Source organism: Melospiza georgiana, chromosome 4 (genome assembly GCF_028018845.1).
Source record: "Melospiza georgiana isolate bMelGeo1 chromosome 4, bMelGeo1.pri, whole genome shotgun sequence".
Taxonomy (NCBI): Eukaryota; Metazoa; Chordata; class Aves; order Passeriformes; family Passerellidae; genus Melospiza; species Melospiza georgiana.
The window spans coordinates 56,118,216-56,136,210 of NC_080433.1; positions in this window are offsets into that span (position 1 = coordinate 56,118,216).

Genomic DNA, 17,995 nt, shown 5'->3' on the forward strand with positions numbered 1-17,995 from the left:
ACGTCCCCAAAGTCACACCATGTACCTGAGAACACTGTCCAAATCCTTCTTCAGCTCTGTCAGGCTGGTGCTGTGACCACTTCCCAGGTGAGCCCGCTCCAAAGCCCAACCACTCCCTGGGTGAAGAACCTTTTTTTTAACATCCAACCTAAACCCTCCTGACACAACTTCAGGCCACGCCTTCAAGTTCTGTCACTGGTCACCACAGGGAAGAGATCAGTGCCTGCCCCTCCTCTTCCCCTCATGAGGAAGCTGTAACTGCAATGAGGTCTCCCCTCAGTCTCCTCCAGGCTGAACAGGCCAAGGGACCTCAGCCTCTCCTCACACGGCTTCCCCTCAAGGCCCCTCACCTTTTTTATGCCCTCCTTTGGATGTTCCCTAATAGTTTAATATTTATATTGTGGCAACCATAGCTTAATGTAATATAGAAATGAGAGTAGTTATTTCGGATTCTTTCAAGAAAAAATGCTGGGGATTTTAAGAGGCAAAAGACAGCAGTTTTCATGATTATTTTTTTTTTTTTCTAGAGGACTTTTGTCACAACTTACTGTCATTTTCAAGTTATGTCACATTTTGAGGTTTAAAAGTAACAAAATTACCCTTTGTGATGGCTTGACATGAGAAGTCTGAAGCCAGAGATGATATTTAAATTTTTTTTTTCATGTTGATTAGTTATGTCTGTTGTAATGAATTCTTCTGTGGATTGATTCAAACTGTCCTGAACATTCACCACATACTGATCATTATATAGGTAGCTAAAAATTAGTTTGTGTGTTAGAGTGGCCATTTTTGGCTTATAAACATTCGAAGCACTCCATGTTTTGTTTTCTTCCTCAGTTCTTTGGCTCCATATTGCTCTTCTATAATCTTCCTTAAATCACTGGTGTCAATGTTGAGGAAGGCTGGTGAGAGGGAAGAAGAAAAATATGAAATGTAAATATCAATTCAGTTGAAGTGATGTATTACACATATATTGAGATAGTTCCAGAAATGAATATATTATATTTATTTTAATTCCTTTTCTTATTTGGACTCGCAGATTTGGAGTGTAGTGGACTTTAACCCCCAGTGCATAGGTAAGTGACATATGTTACAATTTTTATTCAGATTTGTATAAACAGTGAGGATCCAAACTATCACAAATATTAAGCTGTGTTTATGTCTGAATGGATTCTGGTGGACAAAGTTATTACTGAGAAATGCTATGGAAATTACTTCCTTCTGAAGAAGAAGTGGAACTATGTTGTAATTCATCGTTATCAAACATCAGTATATATTACATAGCAATCCAGAAAATTCAGAAAAATCAAATGGAAATTAGTAGTGAAAAGATCTTGATATTCACCAGCATTTTATGCTTTTCTACTGTTTGTTTCCAAGTCTTAATGACAGATACATGAAAGTAGAGGTGCCTGTAAAAGTATTCAAAATTGAGGTTGGTACCAAAGCCTGTATTTTTGTGATTCACAGGTGGGAATTCATCCTAAGTGTGAGGACTTTGTCTAGGAAGATGAGTCTGCTCTTAATGGGCTTGTGTAATGTGCTGTGGAAAATCTCTGTTGGAGTGATATGGGGACATGGCAGCAGACACTGAAACTTGAACTCCTGTTGCACCAAGCAATGATGAGGGCATCTGTGAGACTCCCTCTGCAGTAACTCCCCATACCTCAAAAACTGAGGATCTTCACACAGACACTGATAGTTTTATTCTGTATTTCTGTATTTTAGGCCTTGTCAACAGAGAACTTTAGTTAATTCTGAATGAGGCAAAAGCTGCAGAAAACCAAAAGATCCTCTACATAAACTCCTAGAGGCATAAACGTTATTTATAACGTCATTCTTATTTAACTGAGGGAAATAAGTGCTAATAAATGCCCAAAAAAAAAAGATTAGAAATGCGATTTAGCACAGTCAGGGATGATACTTATTAATCAGAAATACCTATTAATTTTTTTTCTATTTATTTTCTTTCATTTTTCGTTGACATAGTTTCTTAAGATGCTTTTGATATTGATAGCTCAGGGAGGAGAAAATGCATGCATTAAAGACTCAGAAGAGTTTCTGCATTTTGAATTTGCTAGAGATTTTATTAAATAGCACCATAGCTCAGGACGAGCTGATGGCATTTCACAGTCTATTTCCCCATATTCCCTAAATGCTGATTTACCAAGAATGAAATGAGTGTGCACATACTCTGGAGCATGTGTTAAAGCTGTGCTAAACATTTTCCATGTAACTTCCAGCTGGCAACGTTTTGCCAGAAAGCCTGGTACTTAGAAATGATAAATAAATAAAACAAACAGAATCATGTGTTGTAATAAGGAGACAATGGAACAGCTGCAGAGCATGGAGTAAATTCAGTTTGACTTGATGTGGACACAGTGGCTGAATTTTACCCATGAGATATTAGCAACATTCAGATTCTTAAGGGGAAGATTGTGAAGAGGGAAGAAGGGATCTCATTGGGAGGTCTCTTAGCACATTTGGAAAAATAAACAGAGAAACTATGAAAAATAATATTTAAGAAGGAAAATCAGCATAAGCTGTTCTTCTGCAGTATGTTGAAGAAAGATGAACTTGTCTGGGGAAGAAAAAATAGTGAACGGAGCTCTGGTTTTTTTTTGTTTTGTTTTGTTTGGAGAGATAAAAGGAAGAAGATGGAGGGGGGATGTAACTCAGGAAGGTGAACAGCAGCCACCAAGTGAAGAAATGAGAAATAATGATGATAAGGAAAGCAAAAGCAAAGGGTGCTTCTAAAGGGTGCTACTAATTAAAAAAAAGAAGACACCCCCAAGCTTTTTGAATTATATTTACAAAGGCAAAAGTATCATATAACACGTATGCTTCTGTCAGCATTTTCAGTTCAGGCAAATTTTGAGAGCAGTTCCTCAGCGCCAGTAATATCTAGTTATTGTCATTTTTCAATAGCAAAAACTACAGTATGTGAGACATTTATGTCACTTTTCCTTAACTTTTTGTGGGTGGATCATCTTCTACTTATATTAGTGCACACTGATTGCTCTTTGCTGGACATGGTATAGTAATAGCTCACTGAGACTTGTATTATTTGTGTTATTGAAGTAAAATCCTGGGGGTTTGCTCATACAAGGTAGTTCTATAAAATAAGGATGAACACCCTGATATTTATTTATGCTTTAGGCATCCACATTCAGAAACAATGACCCATGTAAGGTTTCCAGTTTCAGTGGTGAAACTGAAAAATGGGATCAAACTTAATAACTATGCATCAAGCAGATAAATCACATTCCTGTATGTTGATTTCCTGTTATTCAACCAGTAGGCAGAACTTTCTGAGCTGGAAATGGCAGTAGTTTAAGAGAAAGTAAAATGGGGTCACATTAACTGTAGCCTCTGACGTTTCCACTCAAATGCATGAAGGAGGCTAAGCAAGAATTTCTGACATAACCATCACCTGGACTTTGGCTTGACTGGGTTGTCATGATCAAATGACTTCTTTTGCCTGGTATGTGCTCTTCTGCTTTTTACATCCTTGATATCCCAGTTTCTACATGTGCACATGCTGACTTCCTCCAGGACACCACAAGGCACGGTGATAATTGCGCTGCTGAAGCTACCTGCTGTGTTAAAGGTCAGCAGAAGGGCCTCAGCGGTGAAGTGGCACTTGCCTATCAAAATGCAAAATGCCGGGGTGAAAGAAGTAAAACTCAGCTATTATACGTTACAAAACTTGAGACATTCAAAGTCAAGTATATCATTCTCATGTTCCAATACCCAGAGAAGAATGTCACAGCATGACTCCATCCTCGTGATGGAGACTGAAAGAAGAATGAAAAATAATGCAAAGTTATCTCCTTTTTGTTAAATCTATTGTAATCTTGTGTTCTTCCTCTGTTACTGCACTGAAATAAAGACATTTTAATCCCAGGGTACAACTGAGAAAAGCCCTGATCTAATAATTGTAAAACCTTCAGATCCGATATTTTAGAACTCAGAGTACTTGTCACTTATGAATATTCATACAGAACACTAAAAGAATTATATTCTGTCTGCAGTTAAGGCAGGAAAAGAACATGGTAAATTCTAAAGAGACAGCAGTATTTTACGGAACACTTGTCAACTCTTAAGGGCTTCCACAACAAAATTATTGCAGGAAAATTGTTTAGGAGAAGAGTATGGAACAGTGATAACATCATTATAGAACAGATCTTCTAGAGGCAAAAAAAAAAAAAAACAAATGCAGGAATCCATCTCAAGTATTAGAAATATTGGAATTCTTCAAGGTAACCTGTTAATGTGCATGCTCATGAAGGGGTATCCGTGCTGCTCAGCTGAGACATTGAATGCAAAAGGCTGATACAAACTTTGCAAAATAAACTAGAAAACTGAATCAAACAATCAAACACCTTTTTTTTTTTTTTTTTTAATGGAAAACAAGATTTTGACTGAAGAAGGAATTTGCCCTCTGAAGGCCTGGCCCTTTTAATGTTAAGGTTAGTTAAAAAATGTGCAATATTTCACACTTGTTCATGTCTCTTCCTTTGTGATTAAGTAAAATTTAGAATTTCGTCATAGTAAATTAATAAATGTTTAATAAGATTCTTTTCCAGGTCTTCTGACAAGTCAGTGCTCATAAATAAAAAGGCATAATCTCATGCTGGCAAGAAATGGACTTGTTCCAGTACTAACCCAAGCAGATACTTAGCAAGTTGGTTTGGTGGACTGATTTTCATCTGAAGTGGGAGACTTCTTCTGTTTACAATATTTCCTGAAGAAATGGAAGTGGCCTTTTATAAATTCTTCCCTTTATAAACATCTTAAAAATAAGGATAAGGAAATGTTGGGACCTCTAGAACCAGAGGCTGATGGTAGTTTATCTGCTACCAGGGTGCTGCTGAAAGGAAGGGAATGCTCTCTGTCCTTCTCCATCAATTCTCTTCCTCTCATTCCTTTGAACCTTCCTCCTGGCCAGACAGTTGTCCCCACCTTCCACAATTTTCCCTCTGAATCTACACTGGTGGGGTATTTTTTCCCTCCGCTCATTCATACATCAGGTATCTCTGCTGGCAGTGTATGCTTTGTGTGCAGAATACTCTGTTCTTTCATTGACTAAATGAAATCAGATTCCTGCCCCCTGTGCAATGTCTCATGTCCCTGCTCAGCCAGTCCCACTCAGGACATACATTATTTCTAAGAGGTAGCTTAGAAACCATCAGCAGGTGCAGATGCTTGTCTGCTTAGCTGAGTCTGCAGTCTGAACTGCTGAATTTTCCAGACTTTTGGGAATGGAAGATGCAACCCATCTTCCAGGTAAACATCTTAATAATAGAAAAAAATATTAAAGCTTCATAAAGATAAAAATAGCTTCAAAAAATGAAGTATTATGAGCTTGATGTCTTACCATCAAGCTTACTTCATGAGAGTTTTGTGAGAGGTGCTAAAGTGTGGGAAAAAATATTTCTGTCTCTGTCACCAAGAGTTTCAATTTCCATTTCTGGAATTATCTAAGTAGACATTTTATTTTGTGTCCAGTCCCTGCTGCTTTTTATACTCACTACTTCATTGTATTTCAGTATGTTTTGCATCTTTTGCTTATCCACAGAAGAACTTGAATTTAAGGAATTTTAATTCCATCCTTCATCTGATGATCTGAAGGAATGCCTCTGATTATTTGCCCTGATTTTTCCTAAAAGTATCCATGCTGAGTTTGCTTTTATGTTGGTGTATGTCAGCCCCTGTCTCCAGAACTACACTTTCCATGGTACATCAGTCCTGAAGATATTCAAGGAAACCAAAATTTGCTTTTTGTGAGCTATGAATGCTTTAATCCATGCCACACAAGTACATCTTCATGACTCAGGTGCTGAGAATCAAATCCTGTCTTGAGTTAAACACATGAAAACTCATTAAAACCAATGGAGATGCACAGGGAGAAGTGAATAAAAAGTAGCTAAAAAATGCTGGGCACTCATCTGTAAGCTTATTAATCTATTGATAGAGTCATCCTGTGTTTCAAAGCATGCCAACACTTCCTATAATATGTTGTGATTGTGCTGCGCTGTCAGCAAAGGTGGGTCGTGTGTTTAAAAATGACATTTGCTTTACCATTCTACCTAAATTGAGGATAATGTTTTTATAAATGGTATTTTTTAAAAGAAATATATTATTTGATAAAATTATTACATAAAATGAATTCCATCAAATTGTCACCGTTGTTATGTGCTTAAAAAGCTTCTGCTCCTCTATTATTAAGTGGTAAAAGATTATAATTTGAAAAAAATGAATACTAAAATGACTGATTTAAAAAAATATGTTTCAATAAAATTCACCATAAAATTCAGAGCAAAATGTAAAAAAATGACTTCCTTTATAATTTTAAATCCACACATTTAAAAATATTTCAGTGAACAAATTATTGTTGTAATAGAAGGTACATCACATGTACTCCATATTCCTCTGTTTCCAACACTCTTTCGTTGACTTATAGGATAATTCATGAGTCCATACTTACACTTACATATTTAATTCTTTACTATAATAGATACAGCATTTGCTCTGTAAACATTAATATAAGTTGAAAGGAAGTTGTGGTAATAGAAGGTAAGATCGAGTACCATTCAAACTGTCTTAGTCAAGGACATTTTCTTTGGGGGTATATATAGTTCCATCCCTGAAAGAGCTTTTTTTGCAGTCATAATTGCATAACAGTACTTTTCTAACACGACTGCTATATATACTGTAGCTGACTTTTCCTTGACACAAATTTAACCTTAATGATCACTCCTTTTTTTAACTCAGACCAACAGGAGAGTGAAAACTGCAGGAAACTATTTTTTTTCTTGCTCAGGTTAAAATAAAATAAACGAATAATCAGCTAGTGGTCAAACATTCAAAAGAGAATGGTAGGAAAACTGGAGAATAAAAGCCTTTGAAGATTAAGGACCTGAACTACTGAAAGAAAGAGAGAAAGAAAGTGAAAGAATTTGGCCTACTTATTAAATCAGCAACATTGTCAGTTGAATAGAAAATAGAAATTAATTAAATAAGTAAACTACAAAAAATAAGTAACAAAGAACAGCCTTACAATGACCCAAAGAATAGGAAGACTGTAGTAATTTCTTGAATACTTAATAAATTAAAAGAAAGAAACATAGTAAAGCTATAAAAAGTTAGACCCTGAATATTGAGATTTTTTTTTCCTGATATGGCAAGATTTCTACTATTAAACAAACAAAAAATCCCCAAAAAAACCAAAGAAGAAGCCAGATAGTATTCTGACCCCAGGATGTCAACATCCCTGTGTCATGTGTCTTTCATTCCATCCAGATCAGAATTCGGAAGATCTCTTTGCACCGTCCCTTGGGGTTTGTTCATGCAGGAAGTCACATAAGGGCTCCAGTGTGCTCATTTCATTGACAGCTTGAATAAGAAGGAATCTGCTACAAAACAAGGCCTCAGGAGTAACCAGTTAGGGGAGTGAGTTATTCCAGCCTGGGCTGCTGGGCCACCACTACAATACTGTCTCCAGCATCACAGAACCTTTGCCACACTTCTGTCTTCATCCTGTGGATGAACTGATTACACTAGACTCCAGTCAAAAGCAACATTTAACTCACAGTAAATAATTTTGTGCTTTATCAGAAGTCAAGTAAGACTTAAATAAATTTCAAAATGCATTTCAAGCTTAAACTGCAACAGGATCTTAACAGTGAAGTCTTAACAGTATTGAGTTTGTAGATAATAAATCAAAATGAAGAATACCATGGCAATCTATTCCAAAAGGAGTTGATCTTCAGCTGCATGAAGCACAGTAGATTTTAATTTTGTAACAAAACAGGCAGCCTGAGGTCTCAGTCTTATCATAGGACATACAAGTAGGTCAGGTACCACCACTGGAAACCAGGCTTGAGCCCAGGAGACAAAGAGACGTGTCAAAGTCTACAGCCCAGCTTCTAGGGAGAGAAAAAAAGCACAACAATGTAATTTTGTGTGTTGCAACTTCTAGTAGATCGTGAAATGCATCCTGGCACATGAGAACCTTTTGCTGATGAAACTGGTTGTCATTTCCATCGCAACCTATTAACCATCTTGTTCAGGTGACATCACAGGAAACTGAGTGACAATGCATGAAAGTGCCACTGTGCTTTTGATACAGAAATTATCTGTTGCCTTCCAGGGATAAAATCAGATTGACTGGGGAGGAGGGACAACTGAGAATTTAATTACAGTGCAAAATAAAATAATACTCCAGCACAGGTAATAACATATTTTGTGTCCCTAGAGTCTTATCTGAGTGGTTTCAATGATTTTTTTTTTCTCTCTTATTTCCCTAAGTGAAAAATAGCATTCTAGAATTTCCAGACCACACCTGAAATGTAAAGATCTTGAAAAAACCTCAGGCAATCCCTCCCTCTCAGATTTGTCTGATATGTATTGAAGTAATTAAAAAAAAAAAGTGTCTAGTTTCCCAATTATTTTCTTTTAGAAATAAACAAAAACAAAAATTCAAAATGAAAACGTAAAAGTATATGTTTTGTAATGAGTAAAATTTGTTTTAGTGCACTGAGTTTTCTGAGTTTTCCTTTTGTTTTCTCCCCAGAGCTACTTAACAAATATCTCTCAAATTCATGAATCCTTAAGTAGTTTTTAAAGGCAATTACTACTTCTCTGAGTGTATTATCAGTAGTTATTGATCATAAAAAAACCAGATTTTTATATGCAGGCTAGGTGCTCATCTAGTTTCATTTTGGGTTTTTAGCATGCACTTCTCCTCTACCATTTAATAATGTTGGAATTCTGATTTTAGCCAGACCCCAATGTTGATTATATATTGTTAATATTATTCTTTCTTTTTTTTCTTCATAAGCTGGTCTTGAGGTAGTTTCTGCATTATTTTTACTAAGTATATATCTAGATTGTATTAAAAGAGTAGACCAAGTACCCCAAATAACTATCATCTGCACAGAAAAAATTCTGACACCTTAGAGTAGCCTAAAGGCTGAAGATGAAGTTCTGACATTAAAAAATGGTATATCTTTTTGGTTAAGGATAGTACTTTACTGTAAAGGAGTTCTTGCTTGTTAATACAAACAGTGGCCTGGTTTAAGGTAGTATTTATTTATGACATTTTTTATATCAAGGCTCTCTAAACTTCACCTCTAATATGCTCTACCACGATTTCACATAAAACTGTCTACCAGAAGGGATTGACATTAGTTACGAGAGTGAGTAGCAGCAGCTCTTTAGACATATAACTACTGTGCCATTTTGATGTAATTCAGTTTAAATTTCAAACATTTCTATTTAACATAATCAAGTGGTATGAAATCTTCTTTTAAAATGGCAAGTATACAGTACCAGCTCAATTGGCACTTAGCAACGGTCCTTTTGCAATATGCACAATAGCTTCCAGCAGGGAGTTTTTTAAGGACCATCCTTTGAGAGCACAAACTCACACACGTACAATCAGGACACATCAAGGTTCTATCTCCAGCTCCCCTTGAGATGTTATTTAGCTAATGCACAAATGTTACAGCTAAGCTGTTAGCCTGAAAAATAGAACAAGCAGTTGTGTGTAGGTACAACCATTTCTTTCTTCATTCCAGGATATCTTCATATTGTAATTTCACATAAAGTAACACCTAGAAAGGTATAGTATGTGATTTTTACTCAATAGGTGGATTTCCACTTTTAAATGCACTGCAGCCATCAAATGCCCCTTCTTGAATCCTGTATTATGTAGTGGCAAAGCACCTTTGAGTGGGTATACTGCAGTCATTACTGGGTATCCTCTAGTTAGAGCATTCTGGAAAGATACAGCTTTGTCACAGGCTGCTATCACCAGTAAATACTGCTCTGTGTGTAGCTGTTCTGTATCCAATGAGAAGAAAAGATCTGGCCCTGCAGCTAGCTTTCCTCGAGAGAGTCAAATCCTGGCAAACAAGCCCCTTGTTTCAACAGGAAGCCTCCCATACTTATTGGTTGTCTTCCAAAAACTGTGCTGAACCATATAATAAGTTCAAATTTCATTAAGCCCGGGAGCAGAGGGAGTTTCTAGCATGCTGCTAAAATCATGGCATAATGCTCTGAACCAGATGATTGCATTCTAATCTCATTCCAGTTGGGATCCTCTTTTCCTAATAGAAGGCTTTTACATTCAAGATAGGAAAGTAAGAGGAACTCCAACACTGAAGTCTGCAATGCAGTTACTAAATACATTGCTTAGATATTTTGCACATGGAAAGAGATGATGACATTAATATTACTGCAGTAATGCTGTCTCGAGTGCAAGACTTCAGAGTTGGCTGGAATTTTGTTCCATATGGAAAGCTGCACCAACAACATGGTAGCATGGTGAAAGCACAGAAGGCTATGTTTGCCTGATGACAAACTTTTTTTTCCAAAGTAGTAAGAAATATGATGCTCAGTCAATTTTTTTATGTCATATGCTTTTAAAAATAAAACACAGTTAAAGAAAGAAAGCAAAAATGGGCATATATTTTTAGATAATATGAACCTATATGAGGGGAGAACATTGTTGTATGCATGGGACAGTGAATTAGCAGTGTAATGGACTCTGAAAAGATGCTATTCATTAGTGCCTGACCATGAAATCTGTGGAAAAGCCTTAAAATCGATGAAAGTAGGAATAATTTTTTGTTTGTTTTAAATTATGATCATGAAAAAATGTAGATATGAGTTAATGAAAAGAACTTGTGGAATCATGTATTTTTACTGTTTGATCAGAGAAAAAAACATTCTTTTTTTTACAGTCAAAACATTCACTTAGATGTGTTCTAATTGCAGTGGTTTGCTGTATTCAATTTGAAGCAACTCTCCAAATATAAATATAATTTTGTTTAGAAAAGAGATCTTAGAAATTTCTCTAAGCAAAACTGAATATTTTGTGGCTCAGATTTTTTTTAAACCTGCAGAAGCCACTGAAACTTTCATTGTTTCAGTTTTGAATCCAAGTAATGCATATTGTCTAAATTTTTCAGTGAATTAAAGGATCAGTGACGTGCATTTCTCTGACTGTAAGTGCTATTATAAGCTTCAGTTGGATTAGGATCCTCCTCTTAATCCAGTCTATTAAAAATGCCTGTGTTCTAAATCTGCATGATTTGCCTGCTGAAGAAGAAAGAAGGAGGCACTTTTTTTTTTCTTTTTAATTTAAATGAAAATATCAGACACTCCAGGGATTGGTGATACTCTAGAATATTTTGGGTTGGCCCATTCTGACTATTCAGGCAAAGGAACAGCTGATGTTAGAGACAATTTTTCGTACCGACATCTTGAGGCCCGCAGGAAAATTCAATCTCTTAATTCCCAGCGCAGTATAGTGCTGGACCATGAAGTTAACATGTTAGGTCCCCAGAGTGAGATAATTTATAAAGATTCTTCCAAAGATGGCTGATAAGAGTGCACAGTAGCTTGTGAGGAGTTTTGATGGTTGCTGGTGGCACGCTGGCCACGCCACTTTGGGCATGGGTGTCTCTCCCCGCAGGTGACGTGTGAGAGGCGCTGCAAAGAGCGAGACTGGCACGCTGTGCTGCAAGAGCAGAAAGCTGGTTTTAAAATTCTGGTAAGTGTTTTCTCCTGGCCACTCTGGTTGCCTAGGTGAAGTGTAACTGGTAAAGTCTGCTGGAGAATTTATTTGTCTCAAGATCCAGTATTTAATTTTCATTGTTTGTCTGTGGGGTGGTGGTTTTTTTTGCTTAAAAATCCTAAGTGCTTTAGTCTACAAAAACTGGAGACAAGTAGCAGACTTTCCCTTTTTTGATTTTTAACAGAATAATTTTATAATTGCAGCTGGTAAAGAAAATACTGTATAACTGGCTCCAAACAAATTTTTTTGGCTATTGTACAGAAAAGGACTTACTAATCTTAAACTATTAAAAAAATCATCTGGGCAGACAAATTTGCCTGCCAAGTTTTAGGTGGCTAGGATCCAGAGTGGCTGAGACATTAAATGTGAAAACTAAGTGCTTACACTTGAAATACCAAACTACAACATCAGGCCCCTGATGCTGTAACTTTTAAGAGAACTAAGTGGTGCAATACTGTGCATAATTATTTCACTCATGAGCAAAAGACCTATTACTCATAAGCAGAGCTGTAAGTCAGTTATAGGGATATTTCTTGAGAAACATATGCCAGTCATTTGCCAAACAAGACTGTCCTTTGCAGTTATATGTTACCATTTTTTGGACTTGCTGGCTAGTGCAAATCAACAGATTTTTAAAGTGTATTGGTTGTGGCCTCAAGAGGTACTTCATAACCTTTTATTTCTTAACATTAAATCCATTAGGGTATCACAGGCTAAATAAAAATTATCTTATCCCATCATTTTTTCTTTATTTCTCTTTTTATCTTGCTTATATGTAGTACAGTACCTGGCAGAGTACCAAGGGCAAAAACTCAGCTTTCTCTGATGTTAGTGTACTAGCAGCTTAAACAGCAGTTTTCCTGCCAATTTAAACTTTTACTTTTTAATGAAGAATTTAAACCAGAAAAGCTAAGCATTCCTTGGGCTTGCTCTTTAGTAGGAAGTAAGTTTGAATTGGCACTGTGACTACTAAAGCTCTTTTTCAAATCTTATTGAACCAAAACTAAAAATTCAGTTTAAATCCTTGTAGTCATCTAAGAACATAAAACACCAAAAGACCAATAAACAAAATTTTTAAAAAATGTAAACAAATATATTTTACAACTTGGATTTTAGAGAAACAAGCTGGTCTTTCATTTCTTATTTATTAATTTTAAGCAAAATCATTCAGCTCTACCTCGTAAGAGATATTCCTCCTTTGTGGGTGAACTCAAATTTCTCTCAAAATATACAGCTACATAAAATATACACAGAACATTTTATTCCTATACCTGCACCACCACAGGAAGATTATTTCCAGCCCCTGAAATAACTTTGCAGACTTCTGGGATTTCTGTATATTTTATGTTGATGGGGTCCAGAAGAAGCTTTGCTTGGTTCTAATATATCTCCGTGAGATGGCTTTGTTAACTGCTCTCAGAAAAGGAAGAGGAGGCACAAGAAACTTTGTAAAGCTCTGTGAACAACACATGTGAAGACACTTGCCTTCATTCTTCTCTCCTTCCATATAAACTCTGAGTTTTCTGTGCATGGTTTTGGACCAAATGACTGAAACAGTCTGTGGGTCAGGACTATCATGTAAAGTTTGGATCTTTCAGATGCTTATTTAAGTTGCTGCCATCTATATGACTTATTCTGAGTGCTTTACAGAAGTTGTAGTGTTATCTGGCCGTGGATCAATTATGGTGTTGCCTACTGCCAATGAGCTGTCCTAACTAGTAAACAGCTTGGTCCAGTTAATGCAGGAGCAGATGCCTGAGACTGTGTTTATCTTGAGGCATTGGGATTAATCATGCTGCAGACAACAGCAGGAGGCCAGGTGCCTCCAACAGGACATAGATTTAGATACTCCAGGACCTTGAGAATTTGGTCTATTCAAGCTGCTCAAGGCTCAAATTGAAACACATGCTTATTTACTTAACTGGCCTTGATGATGCTAGTCATATCACCTAAGAAGAGACTTATTTTCAAAGGTAGTGAATATTATAACCCTCATTTTTTTATGTTGCAGGGATCAACACCTCAAACAAGATGGGATTCTTGCTCAACTCTTTGTTCCCCTTCTATGAGATGATGAATTTGGGATATGCTGACACTGAAATCATGTCTGCAATGTGTTTGGAGATGTTTGGGAACAAGGCTGAAGAAAATGGAGAAAACTTACTAGATTGTGTTTATTTTTCCCAGAATTATTTTAAAAATTATTTCAATACCTCTGCTAGTGAAGATTTAGCAGTGTTGTTGATGGTTCCACATGTCTTTATGTGGGAAGATTTGTAGTTCATAACAAGAAAAAAAAAAAAGGAGGAGAACATAACTGTTCTTGAAGATGGTGAATGGTGTGGGGGAGGTGGATCTGAGGAGCAGCTGAGGTCACTTGGTTTGTTCAGCCTGGAGGAGACTGAGGATGAATGTACAGCTTCCTCCCAAGGGAAAACAGAGGGGCAGGCACTGATCTGTTCTCTCTGGTGACCAGTGACAGGACCCAAGGAAAGGACATGAAACTGTGTCAGAGGAGGTTTGGGTTGGATATTAAGAAAATCATCTTCTCCCAGAGGTTGGTTGGGCACTGGAACAGTCACTCCAGGGAAGTGGTCACAGCACCAAGCCTGACAGAGTTCAACAACTGTTTGGACAACACTCGCAGATACATGGTGGGATTCTCAGAGTTGTCCTGTGCAGGGCCAGGAATTGGACTCTGTGATCCTTTTGGATATTCTATCATTCTGTGGTTCACTGATAACTGCAAGATAGCTGCAGCAACATCTGAACTAACCCAGAAAATCACACAGACATCCCTCAGAGCTCAGTCTTCACTGGAGCCATATCTCCTAGTAACACCTGATCTGATTACCAGATATTCTGAATTAAATTGTATACAGGCTGATTTTCAAATCCTGTATTATTATCAGACACTTCCTGTGTTGAAATGGTTGTTTGGACAGGCTTCACAAATCAAAGCATCGTGTAGTATTAGGTACACTTCTTTATGTTCCAAGAAAACAGAGAGAAGCTCTTGAGCTTCATGAGATGGAGTGAAACTGGCTTAGTGAGACAGAATCTGAGTTTTGACTCTTTAGCTGTCATGAAAGTCAAACGCAACAAATCACCTGAGGAAGAGCAGGAGAATTTGGCACAAATAAGTTCTTTGAAGAACCTATTGTAGAGCTTTATGCAAGGTATGTTCTCTGAAGAGAGAACATACCTTGCATATAGAGGAGGTTCCCTTTCCTTCAGATTTACCATGGTATTAGGAGAACATAGGGCCTTTTTCAGGGGGAAAACAGCAATTTCATTTTTCAGGAAGGAACACTCAGCACAATCAGCACTTGAGAATGAGGCTGAATGCTCCAAACTATGAAAGTGACCTCACAGAGCATATGACTCTAAATATAAAGCCCTGAGATCTACATGAATATGTAACTTGATAACATCAGGTATCTATTCAGGTATATGCAGGAATATATAGCTACTCTGCAAAGAACTGCTTCTCTGCTTAAGTGCTGCATTAAAATTTCTTTTTACCTGTGAATGAATGAAGCCCAAGACTGTTCACTCAATGTGGACTGTGAACTCAATGTTCAAGGCCAAGATGAGGAGTGGAAGAGCAAGTTGAAATATTTTTGAGCAAGAGCAAGCTGAAGCATTTTTGTCAGCCAAACCCTGTAATATACTTACAGTAATATACTTACAGACTTACACCCCAAGGGAATAACCATTGCATACTTAAAATCATAACTGAAAGTGAAAAAAAAATGAAGTAAGAACATTTCTCTATTAAAATAATTTCATTGCTGTATAATTTTCTAAACAAACAGACTTCCAAGCCTTCCAAGACAACCATGTCTCTAAAATGGCTTTTCTTCTGAAATTTTCATTTGCATCTGACCTGTGCTGCTGTGAAGAAAAAGAGAACACAGCTGTCATTTGAGGGTTCACACCCCTTATCATGAGCTACATTCACACCTGTGGCTAGCTTGGCTGTTTCCCCACTAATCCACGAGAAAACTCAGCTTGGCCAAACTTCCACTCAGCCTGGTTTGTTCGCTCTACCTTTTCATGCTGGTTTAAAATTCCTGACTGATGTGTAAATAATCTGGAGAAGCCTGGATTCCTCACAAATCTGCATGGGAGTAAAGAAAAGAGGCAAGGAGGGAATGGCAAACCAGCCACAAATACTGTTGTCTATGGCTATAGATCCACAGAGCAGCTGGCTTATGCTGTGGATGCCTTTGTGTGTCCTCATGCAGATGATTTGGTAGCACATGACTAAACCTTGAGTACAGATACATGACTCCAGAGACATTTTCTCAGTTTATGGGGTGAGGGAAAAAAGCAGAAATTATATCTCAGAACATATTAGATATTTCTGAAATACTTGATGGTACATATACTGTGTGTTTAGTACATGCATTATGCCTCAAAGTATTCATGCATGTATATTTACTTTTATAATTTATAGACCAGTTACAACACCAAGCTCTCTTCCAGATGTCAAGAATAAAACTATATTTCACAGCTACTTTTACAACTGATAGTAAATCTTGCAGATGGTATGAGTACTGTGAAAGTTATCTGACCTTGAGCAAGAGGAAAACCCCACTGGAAGACTTCTATCTCAGAAATAATCAAGGTGTGCCTGCAAATGGTTGCTTATTGCAGACAGAAACTTTGGTTCTGCACTATTTTACTTTTTGAAATGAAAGGTGCATGCTTAACCCAAAAATATCAAAGCCAAAAATACTTTCTTTCAAAACCAATTGACCAAGGTGCCAGGCTGGCAGATTTTGCAAAGTTTCATGGTAGTTCTCCAAGAAATGTACACATCAGCATTAAGCAGGCACATCTTAATAAAACACAAACATGAGGAGAAACATCAATATTGTATTATGCAGCTTGCATTATATCGTATGCTTGTGTTGCCCAAAAATGTTCCACATGGTCTTTCACTTCCCCGAAGGCACTTTAAGGAGCCAGAAGACTCTGCCAGTAAAAAAGAAACCAGTTAAGAGTACCAGAAACTGAATGTTAGGACTAAAGTTAGGAGCAACCACCAAACAAACCTCCAAAAGGAGTTTTTCCAAGGCTGTGTTATGGTGTCAATGAATAATTGTAAATATTAAAGAGACGTGGATGTAGTGAAAAGGGTTTTGGAAACTTTTCCTTGTATTGCAGTTCATGGCTGGGGGATTTTCTGAGCAGAAGGCAGTAGGTACACCACTATGGTTAACAGATTTCATGGTCATTCATTTCAAGAGTTTCAACCATTCATTGAATAAGAGAATATTTCTTGTAGTCTTTTACATTTCCACTTGATTTCTTAAATTCTTTTCATACAACTCATGGTCATCAATTGTTCTGTATTAGCTTTCACCATGCCATTTGGAGTACCCTCTTCCTCTATGACTGCTCTTCTCTGGCCTGCTTCTGCTGTATGGAAATGTTCCATACCTGTGGTCACCATTATTTCATGTAACTATTCTTGTCCTGTTTTAGTCTTTTTGGGACAGTGCTGCACACACTCTAGATAAAGTAATTACAGATTTATACAGTGGCATAAAGATAATGTTTTCTGAAGGTCATGAAAAAGGGCAAAACACTGATTCACCCTCTGTAAAAAGAAGTATTTCCACAGATAGAAAAATTCATTATATTCTCTCCTTCCAAAATATCAGTAAGTAGAAAACCTTATTGCAAAGAAGAATATACATCTGTTAAAAGAAAAAAAATCCCAGACATCAAAAGCAATATACAATCCTACAGTGAAAGCATAGGAAAAGCTGTGATATAAACCCTCAAATATTCCTAAAATCACAAAACTCCACATTCATTTCTCAAAATTTTCATAAGAGCGACACAGGCTCTGATGCCAAACATTTACATTCATCTTCCACCAAATTCAATAGCTTATGTTTAGTAGTAAATTCATGAGAGTTTCAAGCATTCAACCTCTGGAAAATATTTGGCAAATTCTAGAACTTAACCCTGAAAACAGTAAAGTGAGCAAATGAATCCCTTTAAAGGAGGTGTTCAAACATCTAAAGGCAACAATGTGGGTTTCTGTACTAATGTCAATGCATCCTTTCTATAATCCACTCTTCAGCTACAGCCACTCTGAAATGTGATGTAAACTAAAACCCTGTAATGCTCTTATTCAGTGATAGAAAATCTTCAATAAACTGAGCTTTCCAAAATATCAAGGGGATGACGTATTCTTCCTAGAAATCAAAAATTGTATTTTTCATACAATAATTAAGTGAAATAAGTATGGTGCAAAACAACTTAGTCCAAAGATACCTTCCTGTCATCTCGTGACTTCCCAATCCACTAGAGATTTATTGTCGTGCTTATTGTGATATCACAGGATTCTCTGGATGTGTGACCTCACTGGTATATGCTGCCCATGGC